At 44.3% G+C, this 24,436-nt stretch overlaps 1 pseudogene; it reads left to right on the forward strand.

The window, feature by feature from the left end:
- The window catches only part of LOC105943271 (uncharacterized), a 29,403-nt pseudogene that overhangs the window by 1,151 nt on the left and 3,816 nt on the right, over positions 1–24,436 (forward strand).

Consider the following 24,436-nt stretch of genomic DNA (forward strand, 5'->3'; position numbering starts at 1 on the left):
CAAATATATATTTCGATAATCAAATTGCAGAGGCAGAAACTATACTAATAATACATGGAAGTAGTGTGTTGTAGGTTTTCTTCTTTTTCTTGAGAACTTTATGTCATGATCCAGAGTCTCAAAATTAAACCCATAACCTTTGATCATAACATTCCCCTTCTAGGAATTCCTCTAAGGATCTACCCAAAGATGAGTACTAAGGTTCACAAACATGGATTTTTATTGCAGTGATATTTATATGAGGCAAAGTGTAAATGTCTAATTGGATGATGGTTAAATAAGTGATGAGGGATGGACAGTCAATATGATGAAAATTCATGAATCAACAAAGATCATATTTTTGAAAAATGCTTCATTGCCATGGGAAATGTCTACTAAGGGAAAAGAAGTGGGACAGAAAATAGCAAATTATTATTTATAGATCTGTGTGAATACATATTAGGATATTCAATGGGTCGATTTCTGTTGTCTTTTTTAAACTTTTATTATTATTATTATTATTATTATTATTATTATTATTTTGCAGTCAGGACATGGTCCATTTTTATCATCTTATCTTTTATTTTTCGCAGTAAAATAAAGCAACACAGTAAAACACAGGCAACACCACCTCTGAGTTCACACGGGCAAGTGCTCTCTCTACCTCTGCCCAGAACGAGGCCACCCTCGCCCTCTTTCCACCGTCTTGAACTTTCTTACCAAAGGCCAAAGTTGAGACGAACTAGAAATATTCTTACATTCTATACATTTTTGAAAGGGGGTGAGGGGAGAAAAGAATTCTAGTGAGTCACTTGTCCCACTTAGACGGAGCCACTTCTCGGAAGAAACTCTCAGAAGTGTCTGCTTCTCAGCACAGGCCCCGGGGCCTGCAGCTTCCTGAGATAGTCGCTAGAAACGGGCTGGGGCAGTGCTCAAGGCGGGGGCAGAGAGAGGGCCAGCGGTGGGACTCGAGGGTGAGAGGGGCTGCTCAGGGACAAGGAGAAGCCTCGCCAGCTCTCCTAAGTCCCACAGCTCCAAAGCACTCTGAGCTCAGGACTTAGCTCAAACTCGACTGGCCCCTGCCTGCCACATGGTTCCAGCCTCTGCAAGGGACAGGAAAGCTACGGGTTCTGCCGGCATGAGCAGCGCCAGAGGGCAGCGGTGGGGAAAGCAGAAGGCTGTTTCACCTCTGCTCCAGCCGCCCCGTCCAGGTCAGCAGCCACACGGGAAACCATGCACCGAGGGCGGGAGAACGGGAGAACGTACATTGTTGTTTGATCTTTAAGGCGTCTCAGAGTGGTGAGAGGATCTTAGCTTTTGGACGGCTTTTTTTTTTTTTCCCCCTCCCTGTAGTTTTCCAATTTTATGTTTTTATAAATAAGGTAGAGAGAAAAAGAGAATCAGGATTGAGCTGTTGAGAGCGAAATGCGGCTACTTAGAGGAATGAGTCACACGTTACTTCTGTATTTCCGTTGGTGACTTTTGTCTCTCCATTCAAGCCAGCCCACTCATGCTGGTCCCTCCCTCTCCCCCTTCGATGACTGCAGTGACCTCACAATGGAAGTGTTTGCCTATCAATGACCACCCTACGGAGCGTGTCATCTTTCCCAAGTCAGTGGGCCTTGGCGACCTTCCATTTCCTCTCCCATCTCTTCCATTTCCTCTCCCATCTCTTCCATTTCCTCTTCCATCCCTTCCATCTCCTCTCTCTGGCCCCCAGCCCAACTTTATTTTTAATTTATTTATTATTATTATTTTTTGCTTTTTGGGTCACACCCGGCGATGCACAGGGGTTACTCCTGGCTCTGCACTCAGGAATTACCCCTGGCGGTTCTCAGGGGACCATATGGGATGCTGGGAATCAAACCCCGGTCAGCCGTGTGCAAGGCCAACACCCTACCCGCTGTACTATCACTCCAGCCCCCCATCCCAACTTTAATCTGGGCAGTTTCTTCAGTTTTTTTCCTAAGGGCTAAACTTAACTGTACTTAGGCTCCAGCTAACTTCCAACATTCCAAAGTGACCTTTCAGTCTATTGATATTCAAACTGCTTCCTGGAGCTCGCCCTGGGGAGCTAACCCTAGCCCCTTCCTCACAGATAAGGAGAGGGAGGCACAGGGTTTGGGGCTGTATGCAGCTCAGTCAGGGCTCTCAGCTTCTCCCGGGATGCAAATCGCAATTTACCTAAAGACTTCTAGGTGCCCCAGGGAGGAAATCATCTTTCTCTCCACTTGCCTATCTTTGTAACGTGGGTCCCACATAACCTGCAGCCTTGTAAATCCCAGAAAATAATGTTGACTGGATGGACTATAACTAGCTATGAAGCTATTTAATTTGTTAGTTTATCAACAAATTGACTAGGATTATAATGCTCACCGACTCCTAAGTCTGGTAAACTTTCTAAAAACCATCTTTTGTTTTTCCTCCTATCCCTCCCCAGCTCCTCTTAGACTCGCAGGAAGCCACTTTCCAACTTACCCACTGTCATTCAAGACATCTCCAGAAGGGCCTCCAAACAAGAGTTACTAAAAGCTCTGGAAACTTCCCCAGTCCCTTGGAAGACAGTTTCCCTGATTCTTTCTGACTAGCTCCGAGGACATAAAACAGAGCCCCGTGCTTGTTTTCCTTATGCTTAGCTTTCCTCAGTTGTAGGTAAATTTACACTGACTCCACACGAACCAAAAATTAATTAGAACTCAAATGTCTGAGGCATAGACAAAGGTTCAGGGCTCTCTTGGCCATGAAAAGTGGTGGGATGGATGTGCGTTTCCGTGATCTTGGATTTCAGAAGGCCGCCATGTGGATTTGACTGGATCTCATTACGAGTAACAATGATCACGAAACGGACCCAGCTTTAGCTTTTTTTTTTTTTCTTTTTGGGTCACACCTGGTGATGCACAGGGGTTACTCATGGCTCTGCACTCAGGAACCACCCCTGGTGGTGCTCAGGGGACCATATGGGATGCTGGGAATTGAACCTGGGTCAGCCGCTTGTAAGGCAAACGCCCTACCCACTGTGCTATCACTCCAGCCCCACCCAGCTTTAGTTTTTAAGTTTGTGTTTTCAACCTTGTTTGATGGCAGATAGAAACCCACCTGTGGCTTCTTCATCTCCAACAGCTCTTCCCCAGAAGCCCCCAACTCTCCTGTTCTCTGTGCAGGACAGATGCCCTCTGGGTAGACCTGACCTGTCCTCTGGGTTTGAAACTCAAAGAAGCAGCCTAAGTCCCTAGCAGCAGAGATCATCTATCTAAACCCCTCTCCACTCTCCTCTCTGTTTAGCATGGTTTTGTTGGGAGGGGAGGGACGCCAGGTTTGGAGTTAACTATAATTAGTCATTCTTCCTTTGGTTCTAGACCACACCCAGCAGTGGTCAGGGACTATTGGCTCTGTACTCAGGGATCACCCCTGGAGGGTTTGGGTGCTTAGGGAACCATATGTGGTGCTGTGACTCCAACTGGAGCTGGCTCTGTGGGCAAGGCAAGTGTCTAACTCCCTGTACTATCCCTAAGACCCATAAGTGATCATTTTCAATTGGTCATTTTACTTTATATTTTTGGTTTATTTATTTATTTATTTATTTATTTATTTATTTATTTATTTATTTATTTATTTGCTTTTTGAGTCACACCCAGTGATGCATAGGGGTTACTCCTGACTTTGCACTCAGGAATTACTCCTGGTGGTGCTCAGGGGAACATATGAGATGCTGGAAATACAACACTGGTCGGCCTTGTGCAAGGCAAATGCCCTATTTCCTGTACTATCGCTCCAGCCCCAGTTTTGGTTTATTTTTTTGGCACTCAGGGATGACTCCTGGAGGGCTCAAGAGCGCTGGGGATGGAACCTAGGCTGGTTGCGTGCAAGGCAAACGCTCTACCTGCTGTACTATTGCTTTGACCCATCAGTTGGTCTCTTTTGTTTGTTTTGGGGCTACACCTGGCAGTGCTCAGGGATTACTCCTGGCTCTGCACACAGGAGTCACTCCTGGCCATGCTTGAGGGATCACAGAGGATGTTGGGAATCGAGCCTGGGTCAGCCACATGCAAGTCAAACCCACTTTGCCATCATTCCAGCCTCTCTCAATTGGTCATTTTAAATCTCACCAACATAAAGGGGAAACAACAGAAATGGCTAATCAGCAGAGATAGTAACACTTTAAAAAGGGAGCATAGGTAAGGTAACTTCTTGGAGTCTACGTTCCCGCAGGGAACCGGAAACAGCAGTTAACATCCCCTCTTATCAAGGACAATCTAAGCAGCCAAGAGCAGCAAGACCTGGTGGCAGAGGCAGACTACAAAGCATCAGAAACATTGAAGGACACTGGACCCCTGGACTTCAAGGGACAAATCAGCCAATCTGGACTCAGCATACCAGAGAGCCCCAAAGCTACCTTCTTGAAGTACATGACACTAACTTCAAAACCACCTGGAGTTGTGTATGCTAACTTCGCATCAGGATTCAGGGACCCACAAAGGAGTCAGACCAGTTTTGCTGAAGCAATTCCCCCCTCCTCCGGAGTCACACTTTTCCCCCTCCCCACCCTCCCTTTTCTTAAAACTAGAACTGGAGGACCTGGCATCTCCCTACCATTGGGTGGGCACCACCGGGTGGGCAGGCTGGGAAGGGCGAAGCCGCTGTTTCTGCTGACGCCTGAAGCACAGGTGTTCACATGGCTGGAGCTCAGGCCTCACTGCCTCCCCCCGAAACCATGGAAACTGGGAGACACTGTTAGGTAGGTTCTAGAATACTAGTTTAGAACTCCAGAAGAGGTAGGTGAATCCAATGCACTTTCTTGAATTTCCCGGGCCCCCTCCTGAACCTTGTAAGGTAGTTTCTTTAGGATGAGGACTCTGCGTTCCTTACAGTTGCACCTAAATTGTCTCAGTCTAGAGGAGACCCAGAGTCGCGCTGAAATCACCGGCTGGCTGTGGGTCCCGGCAGGTGTGGCCCCTTTGCAGGGCTCGGCCTGCTCTGTGAGCCCTGGGTCCAAGACTGGTGCACTGGGAGATAAGCAGCCCTCCGAGAGGAGAGAACAGAGATGAGCAGAGAGGATAACCATGGCCCTGGTTTCGGCAGGAAGGTTAGGAACCTCCAGGGGTGGTGAGTGGTTTCTAAAAGTTTTGGTGAGCCCCTGAGACTTCAACAGGGTCATATTGTTAAGGTCGTACTCTTAGACATGGCAGGAAGAGTAAAACGAAAGGCCAGCGGAGCAAGAAAGTGTAGGTGTCTCTCCAAATGGGACCAGGATAGGATTATCTGGTGACCTGGTGAAAGGTATATCATAGATTTGTGTATGTGTGTATATGTGTATGTGTGTGTGTGTGTGTGTGTGTGAGAGAGAGAGGAGAGAGAGAGAGAGAGAGAGAGAGAGAGAGAGAGAGAGAGAGAGAGAGAGAGAGAGAGAGACAGTGACAGAGAGAGAGAGACAGAGACAGAGACAGAGAGAGACAGAGAGACAGAGAGAGACAGAGGGCAGAGAGAGAGATGGGGAGGGAGGGAGGGAGGGAGAGAGGACAGAAACAGAGACAGAGAGACAGAGATTCTGCTTTTCAGTTGGAACCAAATTACCTGGTAGCTGGCAGCTGGCTAAGGACACAGAAGCAGGAAAAGCAGGAACCTTGAGACATGATGACAGAACTGGAAGTCATCACAAAGTGGGGCAAAGGACCAGAGAGATAGTCCAGGGCTTAAGCACTTGCCTTGCGTGTGGTTGATTCCAGTTTGAATCCCCAGCGCCCCATAATCTCTCAAATACCACCAGGACTAAACCTTGAGCTGAGAGTTAGGAATAAGCCCCTCCCTCCCAACAACAACAAGAACATGAATGAGGAAATGGCTCCAAGGGCTAGAGTGTGGGCTTTGCCTGCAGGAGGGCCAGGCTCAATCCTGGCATCCCTGGGTATCCCAGAAGCAATTTCCAAGCATGGGTGTGGACCACCCCCACCAAAAAAAAACCCCAAAACTTCAAATAAATGGCATGATTAAGGCCGTTTATGGATCAGAAGGAAGACTTTCAGGGGTGCTGGAACCCAGAGACTGAGGTAAAGGAATCTGATTTAGATTCAGCAAATACTTTCTGGCTTATCACTGTTCTGATGGTGTCCTGGGAAAACCTGGTTGTCTGTCTACCTCTCACTTGTTGTTTAGAAACTTGTATAGAGTAGCCTGTGATAAGTGACACTAATAGCCAAAACAAATAAAGTCAAATACATAATATTTATTTGAACTAAATAAATACATGAGATTCTGACTAAAGGCAAAACAAAAATCACCTACTTTAATCCTGAAGGTACACTGTGTAGGTTTGGAAGCCAATTTTATTTAAAAATTAAATTTTGTTTGCTAGTTTTGGGGTGATACCCAGCAGTGATCAGGGATTCTGTTCAGCACTGTGCTTAGGAATCAGTCCTGGAAGGTCTGAGGACCATACGAGGTGGCAGGGACTGAACCTGGGTCAGCTGCATGAAAAGCAAGGCCTTACGTGCTCTCGTACCTCTCTGATCCCTGAAAACAATTTTCCCCTTGTAGGTTAGCATCATAACAGTTAGGTAAACCCATTTGTTTTTAGGGGAACACAATAGAATTATGAAGCGAGCTTGAGTTTATTTTATGGTCTTTAAAAGTCATCCGCCAGAGTTCTGAGATTCCTTAGAGCAGGTCGGAGGGTGTGGAAGATGATCGATGTTGACATCTCAATGGTGGTGGTAATGGGCTTAGTAGAAAAGAGTTTTTCCAGTGAGTCCTGGGCTATGTCTAGTCATTGACTCCAAGAGCCAGAAGAGCTCTCCCAAGTGTTGGAAATGGAGTCAGGCTGCAGAAATTGGTCCTTCTGAGTAATTCCTGAGTGCAGTCAGGAGTAACCCCTGAGCATTGCCAGGTGTGACCCCCAAAGCAAAAAAAAAAAACAAACAACTCAAACAAAAAGAAATTGGTCTTTCTATAAGTTCATGTGTCTGTCACACTGGTGGGGATGGAGGACTACCTTGCTCTAATCTACAAAATAAACAATAATGTATACAAACACACTTCATAAATGCACAATAATGTATACAAACATACTTCATAAATGCCAAAATATCTTCCTCATGAAAAGTATCCACTCATCATTTTTTGACTTAATAAATATTTTTTGAGCTACTATTATGTGCTAATATTGTGATCGGACCTCTGGAGTGGTGGACATTTGTTTTGGGGCCACACCTGGCTGGGTTCTGGGATAACTTCTGGCAGAGCTTGTGGGACCATGTGAGGTGCTGGAGATTGAACCAATGTTGGCTGCCTGCAAGGCAAATATCTTATTGTCTGTACGATCGCTCTGGCCCCAAGAGCAAGACCTTACATGATTTCATACATTTAAAACCTTTTTCCAGGGCCAGAGCCATAGTCCAGAGGTTAGGGCTTTTGCCTTGCATCCAGCTGACCTGGGCTCAATCCTTGGCAACCCACAGAGTCCTACGAGCCCCACCATGAGTAATTCCTGAGTGCAGAACCAAGGAGTAACCCCTAAGAATTGCTGGGTGCCCCTCCCCTCCCCCCACAAAAAAGACAAATCATTGGGATTGCTCGGGATGGGAGATGTGTGCTGAAAGTAGATAAAGGACCAAACATGATGGCCTCTCAGTATCTGTATTGCAAACCATGATACCAAAAAGCAGAGAGAAAGAGGGAAATTATCTGTCATAGAGGCAAATGAAAGAGTGGGATGGTGGGGGAGGGATACTGGGGACATTAGTGGTGGAAAATGTACATTGGTGGAGGGTTGGGTGTTTGATCATTGTATGACTAGAACTCAAACATGAAAACTTTGTAACTGTATCTCAGTTACAAAATAAATAAAGTAGATAATGCAGATGCAATGCACATATGAAAAAAGACAAATTAAAAAAAATGTTTTTTCTCTCTGTAGACATGTTCCTTGCCACTTGGAGGACTTAGGTGGAGAGGTAGAACAATAAAGAAAAAGAAGTGAGAATGAGAAGGAGAGTAGCACTGTAGCACCATTGTCCCATTGTTGATCTATTTTCTCGAGCGGGCACCAGGAACGTCTCCATTGTGAGACTTGCTGTTACTGTTTTTGGCATATTGAATACGCCACGGGTAGCTTGCCAGGCTCTCCCATGCAGGCAGGATACTCTTGGTAGCTTGCCACGCTCTCTGAGAGCGACAGAGGAATCAAACCCGGGTTGACCGTGCAAGTACTGTACTATTGCTACCCGCTGTACTATTGCTGTAAATCCTGATAATTTTAGAATTAAGCTGTGGACTTGCTTCTTCCTTTAGCTTCGCATCACCTGATTTTACAAACCCATATTGTTGCTCAGGTAGTTGGACATGGATTTCTGTGACTTGCGGCCAAACAGTCCCAATTTAATGTCCCATCATGAACCCACCATCTACCAAACCAACTCCTCTTCCTGTATCTTGTTTATCGCATCTACTCGTTACCCAGGTTCACTGAATTAGAATACAGGAGTAGTGATATATATATTTTTTTTAAATTTTATTTTATTGAATCACCATGTGGAAAATTACAATGCTTTCAGGCTTAAGTTTCAGTTATACAATGCTGAAACAACCATCCCTTCACCAGTGCCCATATTCCACCATGGAAAAAAAAACAAAAAAAACCCAGTATACCTCCCATCCCACCCTCCCCCACCTCCACCCATAACTGATAAATTTCACTTTACTTTCTCTTTACTTTGGTTACATTAAATATTTCAACACAAAACTCACTATTATTGTTAGGAGTTCCCCACTAGAGTCAGACCTGTTGGAAGAGATAGTTGCAGTGGCGCGGTTTTGGATTTCTGTATTTTAGGGAAATTTCTTCCAGAATTGGATCATTGCAAGCTTGTAACTCTCATCTGTGGTCCTCATAATATGGTGGTCACCACGCCCTTCCCCCCTCATCACCCCCCCCATCCTGGCAAGGAAAAGGTGAGAGAGAGAAAAACCTTTCCTCTCCTGGACAGGCATGGGGCCGCGGCTTAGTTCTCAGTCTGGAGACATTCTGCGAGGAGCTGCCGGTACCAAAAGTAGTTTAGCTGGCCTCTGGAGTCATGCTTGTGCAGCTGCGGAGAGGCCGCACACATGCGGCCCCCGGGATCACATCTCGGCCAGTAGTGATATATTCTTGTTTCATTTTGTTTGGGCCATGTTCTGTGCTCAGGTGCTACACCCATTTTTGCTGCTTGAGGGACCATGTGGCGCTGGGACCGAGACACATTCCTAACCATGAAATTAGTTGAATATCCTTCCATTCTCCCTGAGTGAATCACAGCCTCCCAAAGTCCTAATGATGTTGTCCCTAAATATCTCAAGATTCTATCTCTTCCCCATCCCTATTGTTACTACCTCATTCTAGGCCCTCATAAACTCGTGCCTGGGGTTTGGTAATAGCTTTCTGCTAGAGTTCCTGCCAGTTTCTTCCTAGTAAAATCCATCCTCCACACAGCGATTGCAGAAAGCCATCTGACGGGCAAACCCGGCTTTATGAGCATTATGCATGACCCAGTCCTACCTTTCCAGTTTCACGTTTCATTTTATACTCTGGATCAATGAGAACCCCTGTTTATTTCATACAAAAAACAAATCCAGGCTCTTCTGTATGGCAACTTTGACACCGAGAGGTGATCTTGACTTAATCTTCAATCCAGTTTTCAATTCTTCATTTCGTATATGAAGTCTATATTTTGTAGGTAGACATGGAATATGTTCCCTACCTTTGAAATTGCCTCTACCCCACTAAATCCCCATGATTCATGGCTTCATCGAGACTATTCCAATACACCTACAAGTGCCTTTTACTTTCTGATCATTTGTTTCTGAGATCTTTCTGCTGCTGAGCTTTCCCCTGCTTTTCTGGGCTTTCATTTATACTAACCCTCAGAGCATTCCAGCTGGGCTCTTCCTATCTCTATGTACTTTCCTGCTCTTCCAGTCTCTAAGATCTTGATTGCGCAACTCTTTAGTACAGATTGCATATTGCTTTATGTTGGTATTTACTCTTTATGCATCTCTCTTTCCTCTTCCCATATTTCTAAACTCTGAGGAACAGGCTTCAAGCCCTAAGTGTTACACTAAGTGCCCCTTGCATGCAGTCTTGTATAAGGTGGACATTCTGCAATACTTGTGGAGTTTTTACTAATTGGACCCGTTCTCTTGAGTCATCAAAGGTCCTTTTTTTTTTTTGCTTTATGAGTCACACCTGGCGATGCACAGGGGTTACTCCTGGCTCTGCACTCAGGAATTACTCCTGGCAGTGCTCAGGGGACCATATGGCATGCTGGGAATCGAACCCGGGTCGGCCGCGTGCAAGGCAAATGCCCAACCCACTGTGTTATTGCTCCATCCCCGGTCCCATTTTTTAAAAAAGGTTTTAGAGAATACAAGACCCACACATCTTCACTTCCAAATGTAAAAGTTATTCAAGGTCAAATTCCTCAGTTCCCACAAAGAAAGGATAATCACTTTTGTGAGGTGTTTAACGACAGTTTTAAGTTCTACAAAGCAAGTCCCAGGAGCCCGCAACTTTGGGGGCAAAGAAAATTATAATTACTGAGTACAATTGCAATGCTGTGGAAATCATAAATATTATAATTCATGCATCTGTAAAATTGCCATTTCAAGGCTCATGAAAGATACAAGTTCAAGACAAAGAAGAACAAGTAAACCTTGGAAGCCTGTTTCTGGTTATAATTAGGAAGTTACTTTAAAACAGACGGGTTATAATTTTTAATTCTCTTCACATGTATTTTTTATTTCTGAATGTTTTACCTTAAATTGAAGCTTATGAACATCATAACTTTTTTTGTTTATTTCTATTTTTTTGCCTTTCAAGATTTTCTTAGTTTTCATGATTCTATTATGATTATGATAAGCCTTTTGGTCAACATCTGCTCATCTTGATTCTTTTATCTTCTTTCCTTTACTTAGAAACTGTTATGACATTTTCTTCTGAAGGTCTTAGGCACAGGTTACATTTCATTTACTCTCCTGTGGAGTTTAGTATTCTTCCCATTGCAAGTGATAGTTTGTACGTACTTGGATTATAAAAAAGGGAACTTATTGGTTCATTTGAATTCTAAGTGTAGATTATATAAAACTTTGGGCATAGTTGAAGTTAGAGCTAAAAAGAGAATAGTTTAGTTAGAGCTAAATATTTGGGTTCTCATCAGCATCTATTCTTGACTTCATGTAGAAATAGCAGTTGATTATAATAGCTGCATGTCCTATATCTCTTCAGATTTTAGGACGATTAGAGACTGATTTTCTCTATCCTAGAAATTCCAGTTAATCTAATAGGTTGTTAGTGGTCATGTGCCCACTCTTACCGCAATCAATATGGTAATTATTTACTTAAACCTGCTGGGAAGCAAGACAGGTACTCATTGGTCTGAAGAGTACAAGGTTCTCTGCCAGAATTTCATGAACTGAGTATGTATGAGTTGGTATACACCTGTCATAAGTCCATTTTCAAATGTAAGGAACAATCAATCTTGCTGACCGCATTCGCTATTGATATTATATTTCCTTGGATATTGTGATGTCTTGGACTTCTGTACCCTCTTTGATCTGGTCATTATCCTTTTTCTCTGGTGATGAAATATCCAAGTCTCTCAAGTTTAGACACTCTTCCAATTGGTCTGTATTCTAGATGATTTTATCCAACCAAGGCTTTCGTGGCTACCTAAAATGAAGAATTTCATATATCTTATACAGGGGCTGGAGCAATAGTACAGTGGGGAGGGTGTTTGCCTTGCATGTGGCCAACCCAGGTTCAATTCCCAGCATATCATATGGTCCCCTGAGCACAGCCAGGAGTAGTTTCTGAGTACAGAGCCAGTAGTAACCCCTGATTACTGCCAGATGTGACCAACAAAAGCAAAATGAAAAAAGTATTCTGCTATTGGAGTAACTGTTGCACTCTATTCTTATAGTTCTACTTGACTGCTGACTTTCTACTTGGTTCTCTTAAAGTCACTTCAAACTTAACACGTCCAAAACCACATCCCCAGATCCCCCAAATAAAGATATTCTGAGTACAGTGCTTTCTATTATGAATTGAACCATTATCCATCTAGTCAGAGAATTCAGAGATTTAAGCATCTTTTTCAAGACCCTCACCCTTACTCTTCATTGCTTAGCTGATTTGTCACCAGATCTTACAAATTAATTTCCTTAACATATGTCATGTCTTCCTATTTTTTTCCATTTCAGACCCAATTGCATAGGACAAGTTATAATTTTCAGTAATTTCCACATAGCTATCACTATCTTTTTGTCTTTTTTTTTTTTTAGCGAGGGGCACATCAAATTATATTCAGGGATTACTCCTAGCTCTGTGCTCTGGGATCCTGATGAAGCTGGGGATTAAACTGGGATTGACTGCACATTAGGCAAACACCTTAACCTCTGTTCTGTCTCTTGGCCCATCATCTCATTTTTAATATGTCTTTTTTCTTCTGATTAATTTTGTAGAGTGCAATATTTCAAAATGAAAATTCAATAGTTTTCCACTGATCTTAAGATGCAGAACGAAATTCTAGTTCATCATTACTGTAATTGTTCAGATGCCTCTTTTGCCTTTTGTGTTGTTCATAGTTTTTCTTTCATGTCCTTTGATATACCATGATAGAATTCTCCAAGGAATTCTATAAGCGAGTCACAAAAACTCAATGTGAAACCTTATGTGGTACAAAAGCAACTTTATAGATATGATTAATTTGGGAATATTGAGATGGAGAAATTATTTTGGATGATCCAGGTAATCCCAATATAATCACCAAGGCCCTTACTTAGAATAGCAAAGTGGGTGAGTCAAAGGCTGAGGAGAAGTGACGGAAGAAGCATCAGTCAGTAACATGAGGAGGGGCTGTGAGTCAAAGGACGCAGGTGGTTTCCAGTAGCTGGAAAACAAAGATCCTTTCCTCTGAAAGTTCCAGAAGCAAAGCAGTCCTGTTTTAGAACACCTCCATTTTAGAACTTCAGAACTGTAACATAAAGAATTTAAGTCACCAAATTTTGTTTATGTGTTATAATGCCAATAGAAAACAAGTCATATACCGATGAACTGTATATCTTTAATTTGCTGTTCCAGATTTATCCCACACCTTAATTTGCACTAGTCTATGCCCCTAGGCTGATGTGAGCATCAGTGATTTGCCTTACCCAATCAGGGTTGGACTTGGTTAGTGGGAGGTATCCACAGGAAAGCATCAGGGTGGGCATCAGGAGAGTGGAGAGGGGTTATCTCCTTCGCTGCCATCCTGCTATGTGATAGTTTTACCCCTCTTCTAAAGACCGCTGAGCTTATCTTAGTCTACCACTGCATTTATTTTATTCTACCATTTTCCTACCAATTCTCTCTTTATTTCCCTTCCCTGATAAGCTGGGGGTGGTGAACAGCTCCCTCCTGTTACTAGCTTACCATTCTGTTCTGCATGATTTTTCCTGGTGATCTCTGTCTTCATCTTATTAAATGATCTCTTTATTAACATTTCTAACATTATGAGTTTGAAAGGGCCATCTGCTTCCCCACAGGATGCTGATTAAGACACAGATCATTATTTTCCCTTCTGCCCCAGGGCCTTGGTACGTGCTGCTGGCCAGGAAGCTCTTTTCCCATCTGCACACTCTTCCTGTATTAATCTTCAGATTCTTAAATAGCACTCTCTTAAGACAAAGCAGATGCTAAGTGGCCACACACCACTATGTATCTGTCAATTATCACAATTATAGCTTAGTGATGCTTCTGGGTCCCTTTGATTTTTGTCTCTTTTATTGCTGCATAATCCTACATGGTGACCTTAAGTCACTGTGGGTTTTGATTGGAATTCAACTAGTTTAGCTGACCGGTGGAAATTTTAACTTGCATTGAAATTCATTTCAGCTGAAAAAAATAAAGTCATCAGAAAACTTTTAAGTGTCTTTGAAGCAACTTCGACATGGGGATCTACTTTATCAATTGTAACGTTTATAAAATCTAAATACAGAGAAAATTTTCCTCAAAAACTTGGTGTCTGAAAAGAAGTTGGCTGTTAGGTGTAAAATATGCAGAGGACATACAAAACTTAGTACAAAAAAAAAAAAAAGAGTAAGGTTTACCATTAGGGGCCAGAGAACTAATCCAGTGGGTAGGCACTTATCCTGCAAGCCTCCGGCCAGGTTTCATTCTGGTCGCTGCCTCTGGTCCCCCAGCCCTGGCAGGAGTGATCCCCAAGTGAAGAGCCAGCAATAAATCCTGAGCACCCCTGGGTGTGGCCATCCACCCCTCAAAACTTCAAACAAAAAACCGAATAACCAATTACCTGTTGATATGATGTGAAGGATAGATCTAGTGAAATGTACCATCCAAATAAATTTCACCTGTTTCACATTTCTAAGCATGTCAACTAGGTAACTTTGAGTTACCTCTGGGGTCCATATAGTTATTGGTCTTGGAAAGTGTTTCTTCAGATGAGAAAATAAAGTTCCAGAGGAAAGTGTTCTTCCCCTTGCATCCCTTCAACATGTTGCCTAATGCTTAGTGCAGATGATACCCCACAAAATTTAGCATGTGAGCAAATGAATGAAAACACACGTGAATCCCAACAATGCGGACTTAGTAGCCTGAAGGAGGGCCTCACCTTTCTTCTGTGGGTTCCTTAATCTGTACTGCCATAGTCTAGGGGCGATGGTGATCAAACCTGTAAGTTTAGTGACATTCCAGCATGTTTCTGGCTCTTGGACATTAAGATGCTTACACCTGGTAGTTATAGCAGCTGGGTCCAAGCTGGGCAGCCAAGACCACTGTGTGCTGATTTTGTTGGACTTGGCGGGAAGCAAGTGATTTTGAGAGCAGGTGAGAGCCAGCAGGGCCCTAAGTCTCCAGGACCAGGGCTGCTCCCTGCCATGCCCACCTGGCCCCTTGGTGACGCTGCTCTGCTTTTTCTGTGACCAGATCACCTCCATTATTATACGCTGACTTCAGCCTGATGTCACTCTTACTTACCCAAGACCCTGCACCCAGCCGGGGAGGTTCGTTTCAGGAGCCTGAATTGACTCCTCAAAGGGTTATGGGTTGGCAAACAGATCGTTTGCTCTTTGTGGACATAAGGCAATGGTGTGTGTGGAGCGTTTTGGCGGTTCAGGTCTCACATCCCCACCTTCTCAGCCCCAGGCAGGTTTTGACTTGCAAAACATCCTCCTCCCAGGTAGCTTATCTTTCGTCCTGAGTTGACCCCCCATTCTCTGAGAAGTAATGGGAATAAATAGAGGCAAGTGACTTCACGGCTATGATTAAGGTCCCTCAGATATTTGCTCTGCCTGTCTGACCAGGTCTGAGTCATGGGCCTGTGCACGGGGAGGCAGATTCCCCTGCTGGCCTGGCCCTGTGGCGCTCTGCCTTCTCCTAGCTTTTATTTATTTATTTATTTATTTATTTATTTTTCACAGATCTCTCACCAGCCGAATCCAGCAACATACTTCTCATTCATTTCATCTTTACACTTTCTTTGGAGCAATGACCTACTTTAAGTTAAAGGGAAATGCAAAAGCCCCAAGGATATTTGCTGACAGCTCTTCCTGGGAAGAATTAGGTTGGGCATGTGTCGGGGAGAAGCTTATGAGCTCGAAGAATCCTTTTGGCTTGGACTGGAAGTGGGCAAGAAAGGACCGAAGGTTAAAAAAAGCATCAGACGACAAGTGACAAATATTCATGTGCAAGTGACTAGGAACTGGTGGTGGCGGGGAAGGCAGGGGAGGAGAGGGCTTCTCTGGGGCACCCCGGAGCTGGAAGCCGCATGTCCTATGTCGTCCCTGTCTCTTGCTTCCTGCTTCAAACTGTCTCCCTCGCTCACAGCTCTCAGTGACATCTCGGTCCTCATAGAGCAGATAAAGCCAAATGATTTTGAGGCATGCGACATGCTTTTGGTAAGCAGTATCTGACACACATTTTGGAAGAGAAGAATAAAAGATGGCAGTTGGGAGCAGCTGCAGACCAAGAACTAGGGCACTTGAATTTTAATCTTCAACTCGCCAGGATCTGGCAGCGGACCCTAAGCCAGCTGTTTCAGCCCCTCTAAACTGTACACTTCTATCAGGATTATGCGTGCTGTGTGCTTTAGACTCACTGATGGCTTTAGATTAAAAGATGCCTGCCACCTTTTAAATTCCTTGAAGCACTTGGATTTACTTGTGGGTAAATTTACTCGATTATTTCATAAAGCCAATTAAGCAAGGGGTCAGACTGATTTATGATTTATTCTTTTCTTTGTCTTTTTTTGGGGGGGTGGGGAGAGGGCAGGGACATACACAGTGATGCTCAGGGACCACTCCTGGCTCTGTGCTTGGGGGGCTATGTGTGGGGCTGGGGAATCAAACCTAGGTCTGCTGTGTGCAAGGCAAGTGTCATACTCTCTGTCCTGTCTCCCCTGGCCCCTGGGTGGAGGCTTTCAGTAGCACTGTAACACTGTTTGTAGCACTGTCTTCCCATTGTTCATCGATTTGCTCGGGCGGGCACCAGTAATGTCTTCATTGTGAGATTTGTTATTACTGTTCTTGGCATATCGAATAAGCCCACGGGTAGCTTGCCAGGCTCTGCCGTGCAGGTGGGATACTCTCCGTAGCTTGCTGGGCTCTCCAAGAGTGACAGAGGAATCGAACTCGGGTCGGCTGTGTGCAAGGCAAACACCCTACCCACTGTGGCACACAGAATAGATTAATAACCCAAACCAGAAAACTGCCTCTAAACAACCAACCTCTGTTTGGTTGCAGATGGTAGAATCCTTACACACAGACACACACACAGACACACACATAGACACACACACAGATACATACACACACACACACACACAAGCTAAGGACTCATGCAGCTAGAACTGCCTCTAAACAACCAACCTCTGTTTGGTTGCAGATGGTAGAATCCTTACACACAGACACACACACAGATACACACACACACACACACACACACACACACACAAGCTAAGGACTCGTGCAGCTAAGGTGCTGCAGGCTTCTGGAGCTGTGATGGTGGTAGAATCCTTTTCTCTGGCGAGCCCCTCACGAGAGAATTGCCTCTATACAGCCAACCTCTGTTTGGTTGCAGATGGTAGAATCCTTTTGGCACTGCTGGCGTGAGGCACAGACCTTGCCATCCCAGGCATCCAATCCTAGGAGGCGACCCATGTCTTATCTATTTGTCTGGTACGTGGGAGGACCAACTATGTCAATGACTAAGAGCTCAGAAACTCCCGGCCGTGCCCTGATGTGCAGTGGGCATGCTGTAGTTCGGGAGCAAAGGCAGCGGGCGTGAATAAGGCTGGGTGCTAAATTCCACAACAAACCACCTGTTGTTCACTAGAGGGACCATCCAATTAGTTACAGCAGATAAAAGCACTCTTTTTCATGTAAGTATCCACTTACATGTAGGATGTTATGGAGCTTTCAGGAGATGATGAGTATGTATCTTATGTTAGGCATTCGTATGCATGCGTGTGCGCGAACACACACACACACACACACACACACACACACGAGCTAAGTATTCCTGCAGCTAAGATGCTGCAGGCTTCTGTAGCTGTGATGGTGGTGATGGTTTTGCAGATATATTCTGATCCCAAACTCATTGAGTTGTATATATTAAATACGGACAACATTTTAACATGCCAATCATAACTCAATAGTGTCCTGTATTAAAATGCAAAACAAGAAGTTTATTAAAAATGCACATTAAATCATTCCACTATGGAGGGCTGCAGAGTTAGCCAGAGAGAAGCATGGCAAGCAGGAGAACCAAGTTCAATTCCCAGCACTACATGGTCCCCTGTGCACTGAGTAACTCTTGAGCTCTGAGCTGGGAATAGTCCCTGAGCACTGTGACTGTAGCCCCCAAACAAATACACAAAATTTTACTAGAAGGTGATTTTATTGTTGTCGTTATTGTGTTTTTTTTTTTTCTTTTTGGGTCACACCCGGCGACGCACAGGAGTCACTCCTGGCTCATGCACATAGGAATCACTCCTGGCGGTGCTCAGGGGACCATATGGGATGCTGGGAATTGAACCCGGGTTGGCCGCGTGCAAGGCAAATGCCCTACCCGCTGTACTATCACTCCAGCCCCTGTTGTTGTTATTGTTTTGTTACTGTTATTTGTGGTTTGGGGATCCAACCCAGTGCCTCATACATACAAGACAAATACTCTATTGCTGAGCTATATCTCTAATCCTTTAAAAATGTTAAACCTTTTAAAATTGAGATAATATTGGTTTACAGGATTGTAGGTGCTAATACTTTATATTAGAGCTATTTCAGAAAGGGGTACAGTACTAATGCACCGTTCCTACCACCACAGTGCCAATATCTGTCCATCACACACTGCTGGACCCCCCCAACCGTTCAGCCGGTTCCCTTCCCCCCTCCAGCCTGGGCAGAACTTCAGTTCTACTTTCAGAGTCCGTTTGTTTTCACTGGGCACTGTCTGTTTCCCTGATCCGTTTCTTTGTACACCACACAGGAGTAAGGTTTAGGTTGTCCCTCTTCTCCTGCCTTACTCTACTTACCAAGACCCCTCTAGCTCCACCAACGTGTCACAGGAGGGAGATTTCGTCTTTCCGGATAGTTGAAAACATTTTGTTGTGTATATAAATACCACAATTCCTTCGCTCATTCTTTAGTTGCTGGGCACTTGTGCTATTTCCAAATCTTGACTGCTGAACGTAGTGCTGCAATGAGCAGGTGTGTATCTGCCCTTTCCAATTAGGGTTTTTGTTTCGGAGGCACCACGCCCAGCAGTGCTGGGAGGAGGAATGCAGGCTGGTCATTCAGCGCTTGAACTAGGCATTTTGGGGGGCTACTGGGGGACACCGGGGCTATGCCCTGTGGTGATTAGTGGGTGTTTCAGTGTCAGAATTCAAACTTGGGGCCTTGAGCATGCTAGGCATATGTTCTATTACTTGAAATATCTTTCTGGCCTCTCAATTTTATTCTTTTAATGAAGCAAGGTAGGTTTTATTGAACAAAACTTGCTTAGAAAGATGTCACTGCCATCCCGTTGCTCATCGATTTGTTTGAGCGGGCATCAGTAACGTCTCTCATCGTGAGACTTATTTGTTACTGGTTTTGGCATATCCAATACGCCACGGGTAGCTTGCCAGGCTCTGCCGTTTGGTCGCGATACTTTCAGTAGCTTGCCGGGCTTTCCGAGAGGGCCGGAGGAATCGAACACGGGTCGGCCATGTGAAAGGCGAATGCCCTACCACTGTGCTATTGTTCCAGCTCTTAGAAAGATGTGGGGGGAGAAAAAGAGAAATATGTGTTCGGAGAGAACACAGGCTTCTCCAGAGTGGAAATAAACAAGCAGAGAAATAGAGCCAAGCAAGTGAGATCTGTGTTCAAGGGAGAACAGGAGCTTGACGAGCAAGCCTCATTTTTTTTTTTTTAAGATTGATAATGTCCCTTGGAGTGGACTTGCTAGATCATAGTGTAGTTCTATTTTTAATTTTTGAGAAATCCCCATACTGTTTTTTGTAAAGGTTAGACCAATTTATCTTCCAACCTGCAGTGTATGAGGGTCCCATTATCCTGTTATCCCACTGATACTTTTTATTTTATTTTATTTTTTTAATTAGTGAGTCACCGTGAGGGTACAGTTACAAATTTACCCATCTTCATGCTTGTGATTACCTCATACAATGTTCCAGAACCCATCCCTCCACCAGTGTCCATTTTCCACCACCAATGAACTCAGTATCCCTTCCACCCCCCACCCCAAACCCACCCCGCCTCTGTGGCAGGGTATTCCATTTTGTTCTCTCTCTTCTTTTGGGTGTGGTCCCACTGATACTTCTTGAGTCCACCTTTTAAAATACAGGCCATTGTCACTGGTGGGAGGTGATTCCTCTTGTCATTTTGGTTTGATTTTCCTGAAAATCAGTCACGATGAGAATTTTTTATGTGCCTGTTGACCATCTGTATGTTGTCTTTTTAGGGATAAGTGTCTGTTCAGCTCTTCTCTCCACTTTTGATGGGGTGTTTTTAGTTTATTGTTGAGTTTTATGAGTTATTTATGGATCTTGTATATTGTCCCTTTGTCAGATGTAATGGTGTGCAAATATTGTCTCCCACTCTGTAGAATGTCTTTTGTCTTTTTGTTTTAATAATAGCTATTTTCATGACACAGACATTTGTGTGACATAATCCCATTTGTTTATTTTTGCTTTTATTTTCCTTGCTGTTGGAATAAAATTTCTGTGCAAACCACTGTCAATATCATGAAGTGTTGGGTCTATATTTCCTTCTATATATTTTTTGATTTGGAATCCAAGTCTTTCATCCATTTTGAGTTAATTTTAGTGCATAGTGTGAGATAGTGACCCTTTTCAGTTTTATCCTTTTGCATGTGGCTATCCAGTTTTTCCAATACCATTTGTTAAAGAGACTTTCTCTACTTTATGTCCTTGGCTTCTTTGTTGTAAACCGCTCCTTTTCATGAGGGTTTATTTCAGGGCTTTCAATTCTATTACTCTGGTCTGTGTGCCTATTTTTATTCCCATACCATAGTTTTGATTTCTCTAACTTTAAAAGATTAAAGTCAGGGAATGTTGTGCCTTCCATTCTCCTTGGGATGGTTTTGATTATTCTTGCTCTTCCATACAAATTTTAGTAATGTTTATTCTACTTCCTTGAAGAATGCTGATGGAATTTTGAAGGGGATTGCATTGAAACTGCCTGGAGAATGAAGTCTTTTATTTTTCACTGCAAAGTTTTGTACATTTATTTAGACTTGCTTGAATTTTAGTAGATTTTAGAGATACAGACAAGCATAAAACCAATAATATCACAGATAAACAAAGATTTGGCATCTGGATGGTTTCAAGTTTTAAAAAATTTTGGTTAGTTAAATTAAATTAAAAATTAAGTAGGCGAAGGAACAAACATGATAACCTCTCAGTATCTATGTTGCAAACCATAATGCCCAAAAGGAAAGAGAGTGTGGGAGGGGTGTGTGGGGGGGGGAGAGAGAGAGAGAAGGGGGGGAGAAGAGGAAAGAGAAGAGGGGGGAGTGGGGAGAAGGGAGGGGGGAGGAGGAAGAAGGAGGGGGTAAAGGGAGGGGGAAGAAGAGGGGGTGGGGAGAGAGAGGAGAGGGGAGAGGGGAGAGGGGGAGAGAGGTACCTGCCATAGAGCTATAGAAGCCGACTGGGGGAGTGGTGGTGTGATTGGAGGGAAACTGGGGTCTTTTGGAGGTGGGAAATGGACACTGGTGGAGGGGTGGGTATTGGATCACTGTGTGACTGAAACCCAGCCATGAACAGCTTTGTAACTGTGTATCTCATGGGGGCTCAAAACTTTAAAAAAATTAATTTAATTAAGAAATTTTTATAATTTTTTAATTAAAATAATTTAAAAATAAAAATATAGTTCAGGGCACATATTTACAATAATGGTAACATTTATGGTTTAAAGAAATTTGGGGGAGTAAAACCCACTGTTGCCTAGGTCACTCCTGGCTCTGCACTGGGGAATTACTCCTGGCAGTGCTCAGGGGACCACATGGGATGCTGGGATTGAACCTGAACAGGCCACATGCAAGGCAAACACCCTACCTGCTGTGCTATCCCTCCAGCCCCTCACATTTGCAGTCTTGATACCCTGTTACCATTCCCACCACCACCAAAGTACCCAAGACCCTCCGCCAATGTCTTTCCTTCCAGTGCTCCGCATTTGTCCGCCCCCAGCCCCCCTCGGGGACTCCCCTACTGCACAGGGTCTCAGTATCGTAATCTGGGGTCAAGTGTTTGTTTTCATTGGGTAATACAGATTCTCTTGTTTGGTTTCTGTGTTTTATTTATTTATTTATCTATTTATTTATTTATTTATTTATTTTTTCTTTTTGGGTCACACCTGGCGATGCACAGGGTTTACTCCTGGCTCATGCACTCAGGAGTTACTCCTGGTGGTGCTCGGGGGACCATATGGGATGCTGGGAATCGAACCTGGGTTGGCTGTGTGCAAGGCAAATGCCCTACCCTCTGTGCTATCACACCAGCCCCTCTGGGCTTTATTTTAAAAAAATACGTAGATAAATGTTTTAAATGATTATTATAGAGAATTGTTGGCTTCTGATACCTGGTAATCAGAGTCGAATACCATGCATTGTACAAACAAAAGTAGACTTTTCAGTGTAAACCTCAAGACAACCTTCTAGAGGTGAGGATCTTTAGCTCCATTCACAGTTCAGGAAACTGGGGTTCTGAGACCTGAACATACAAAGTCTCAGGAGAAAATGGTAGCACGAGGCCAGTTGCAGTTCCTTCTGTTCCACCTTGTAGCTAGACTTAAATGCGTATATACATAGTTCTCTCTTTTTTTCCCTTTTCTCACATTGGGAGCCCAGTAATCACAGTTCTATTATTTCATTGGAGATCATTCTGTATCAGAACACAAGAGAAGCTTGATGCTCCTTTGATTTTCTTCCTTTTTTCTTTTTGGCCACTACCATTCCTGGTACCAGAGCTTTTGTAGGGATCGGATGGAGTGCCAGGCATCAAACTAGGTTGGCCCCATGCAAGACAAGTGCCTTAACCCCTGTACTATGTCTCTGGCCCCTCCCTCTTTTCATTGGCTGTACAGTTACAGCTATCACTCACTCAGCATTCAGGGCTTTCTCTCTGCTTTTGCAATGAGAAAAATCCTGTCACAAGTAGCCTTGTGTATGGATCATTTTGCATGTGTGTGACAAATACAGTGAGTGGTGTGTTCCTAGAAGTAAGATGTTTAGGTTCAATAGTATGCCGTTTGCAGTGTTGATGGGTTATTGTAAACCACCCTCCATAAGAAAATGTACTCATTTTATTTTATTGTCTTATTTTATTTTGGGGGCATACCTGGCTGTACTCAGGACTTACTAACCCCTGGCTCCGTGCTCAGGGATCACTCCTGGCAGGGCCTGGGACCTGTGTGGCGCCGGGATGAAACCCAGCTCAGCTATGCGCAAGGCAAGTGCCTTACTCACTGTATATCTCTCTGGTCCATTAATTAATTAACTAATTAATTAATGCTTTGGGGGTCATACACAGAATTGCTCAGGGGTTTCTCCTGGAGGTGTTCAGGGGACCATATGGCATGCCAAGGATCGAACCCAGTCAGCCGTGTGCAAGGCCAGTGCCCTACCTGCTATACTATCGCTCTGCCTCTCTCTGGCCCATTTTAATTTTCCACAAACTACAGGGTCGGTACAATTTTCTTAAACTTCTCATTTTCCTCTGTCTTGAATTTTTTACAATGTGATTGAACATCTTTTCAGATATTCAGAGACGTTTGTACTCAATTGAAAAAAATTAAAAAATCTTTATGTCCTCTGGGCCTTGTGAATCCTAAGAAAAGACGTTTGTTCACTGAGCTGCTGAGTCAAAAGTTTGCTGCCACCAGGCAGGGTTTCAGCGTTTGACAAGGTTGATGGAATTAATCGGTCAGGAGCTCCCTCTTGCTCTTCCTCCTGGAGCGAAGTCTTCCTTTCAAGGAAGGTAGACCACAGACCTCAGGACTGGGGACCTGGGCGACAGTAGGCTCAGCCGTCTCTCCACTGTGGGGTTTCCTGATCGTTATGTTCTAGATGGGCTGGAGCGATAGCACAGAGGTTGGGCGTTCGCCTTTCAAGGGGCCGACCCGAGTTCGATTCCTCCGCCCCTCTCGGAGAGCCTGGCAACCTACCGAGAGTATCAAGCCCACTCGGCAGAGCCTGGCAAGCTACCCGTGTGTATTGGATATGCCAAAAACAGTAACAATCAGTCTCTCAATGAGAGATGTTACTGGTGCCCGCTCGAACAGATCAATGAGCAATGGGATGACAGTGAACAGTATGTTCTAGAAACTTCTGAGGCTGCAGGCGAGCATTTCCGTTTTTCTCCCTTACCTCTGTCCAGGAGCATCTTTATGTTGGCTCCCTGGTACAACGGTAGCGCCTGCTCAAGTCTTGGCCGAGCCAGAGAGACTGATATGAAACTGACATGGAGAGTCAAGGAGATGCAGCCGCTCAACCACCAAGGCTTCTCTCAGTCCAAACTTCAGAATTCTGGACCACCTCCTGTGCTCTGGGCAGCTCGGGCAGGAGCGCCTCTACATTGGGACGGTGAGAGTGCGCTGGAGCTGGGCATCCCTCGTGCCCAAGCAGTAGGGCTGGAGTCGCGGGATTCTGACGTCACAGTTAACCCTGGGAACCAAAGAAAGGAATCCATAGGGGCAGGTTAGTGTAGGGGCTAGAGAGGGTGGAGCCAGGCAGGAATTGCATGGTTTCGTCAGTTTGCTTCTCAGAGAAGAGTATTCCTCTTCTTCCCAGTCATAGTTGGCTTCTGAGGGGCTCAGGAAATACTTTTTTTTTTTTTTTGCTTTTTGGGTCACTCCCGGCAATGCATAGGGGTTCCTCCTGGCTTTGCACTCAGGAATTACTCCTGGCGGTGCTCAGGAGACC

The sequence above is a fragment of the Sorex araneus genome, chromosome 2 (genome assembly GCF_027595985.1).
Source record: "Sorex araneus isolate mSorAra2 chromosome 2, mSorAra2.pri, whole genome shotgun sequence".
Taxonomy (NCBI): domain Eukaryota; kingdom Metazoa; phylum Chordata; class Mammalia; order Eulipotyphla; family Soricidae; genus Sorex; species Sorex araneus.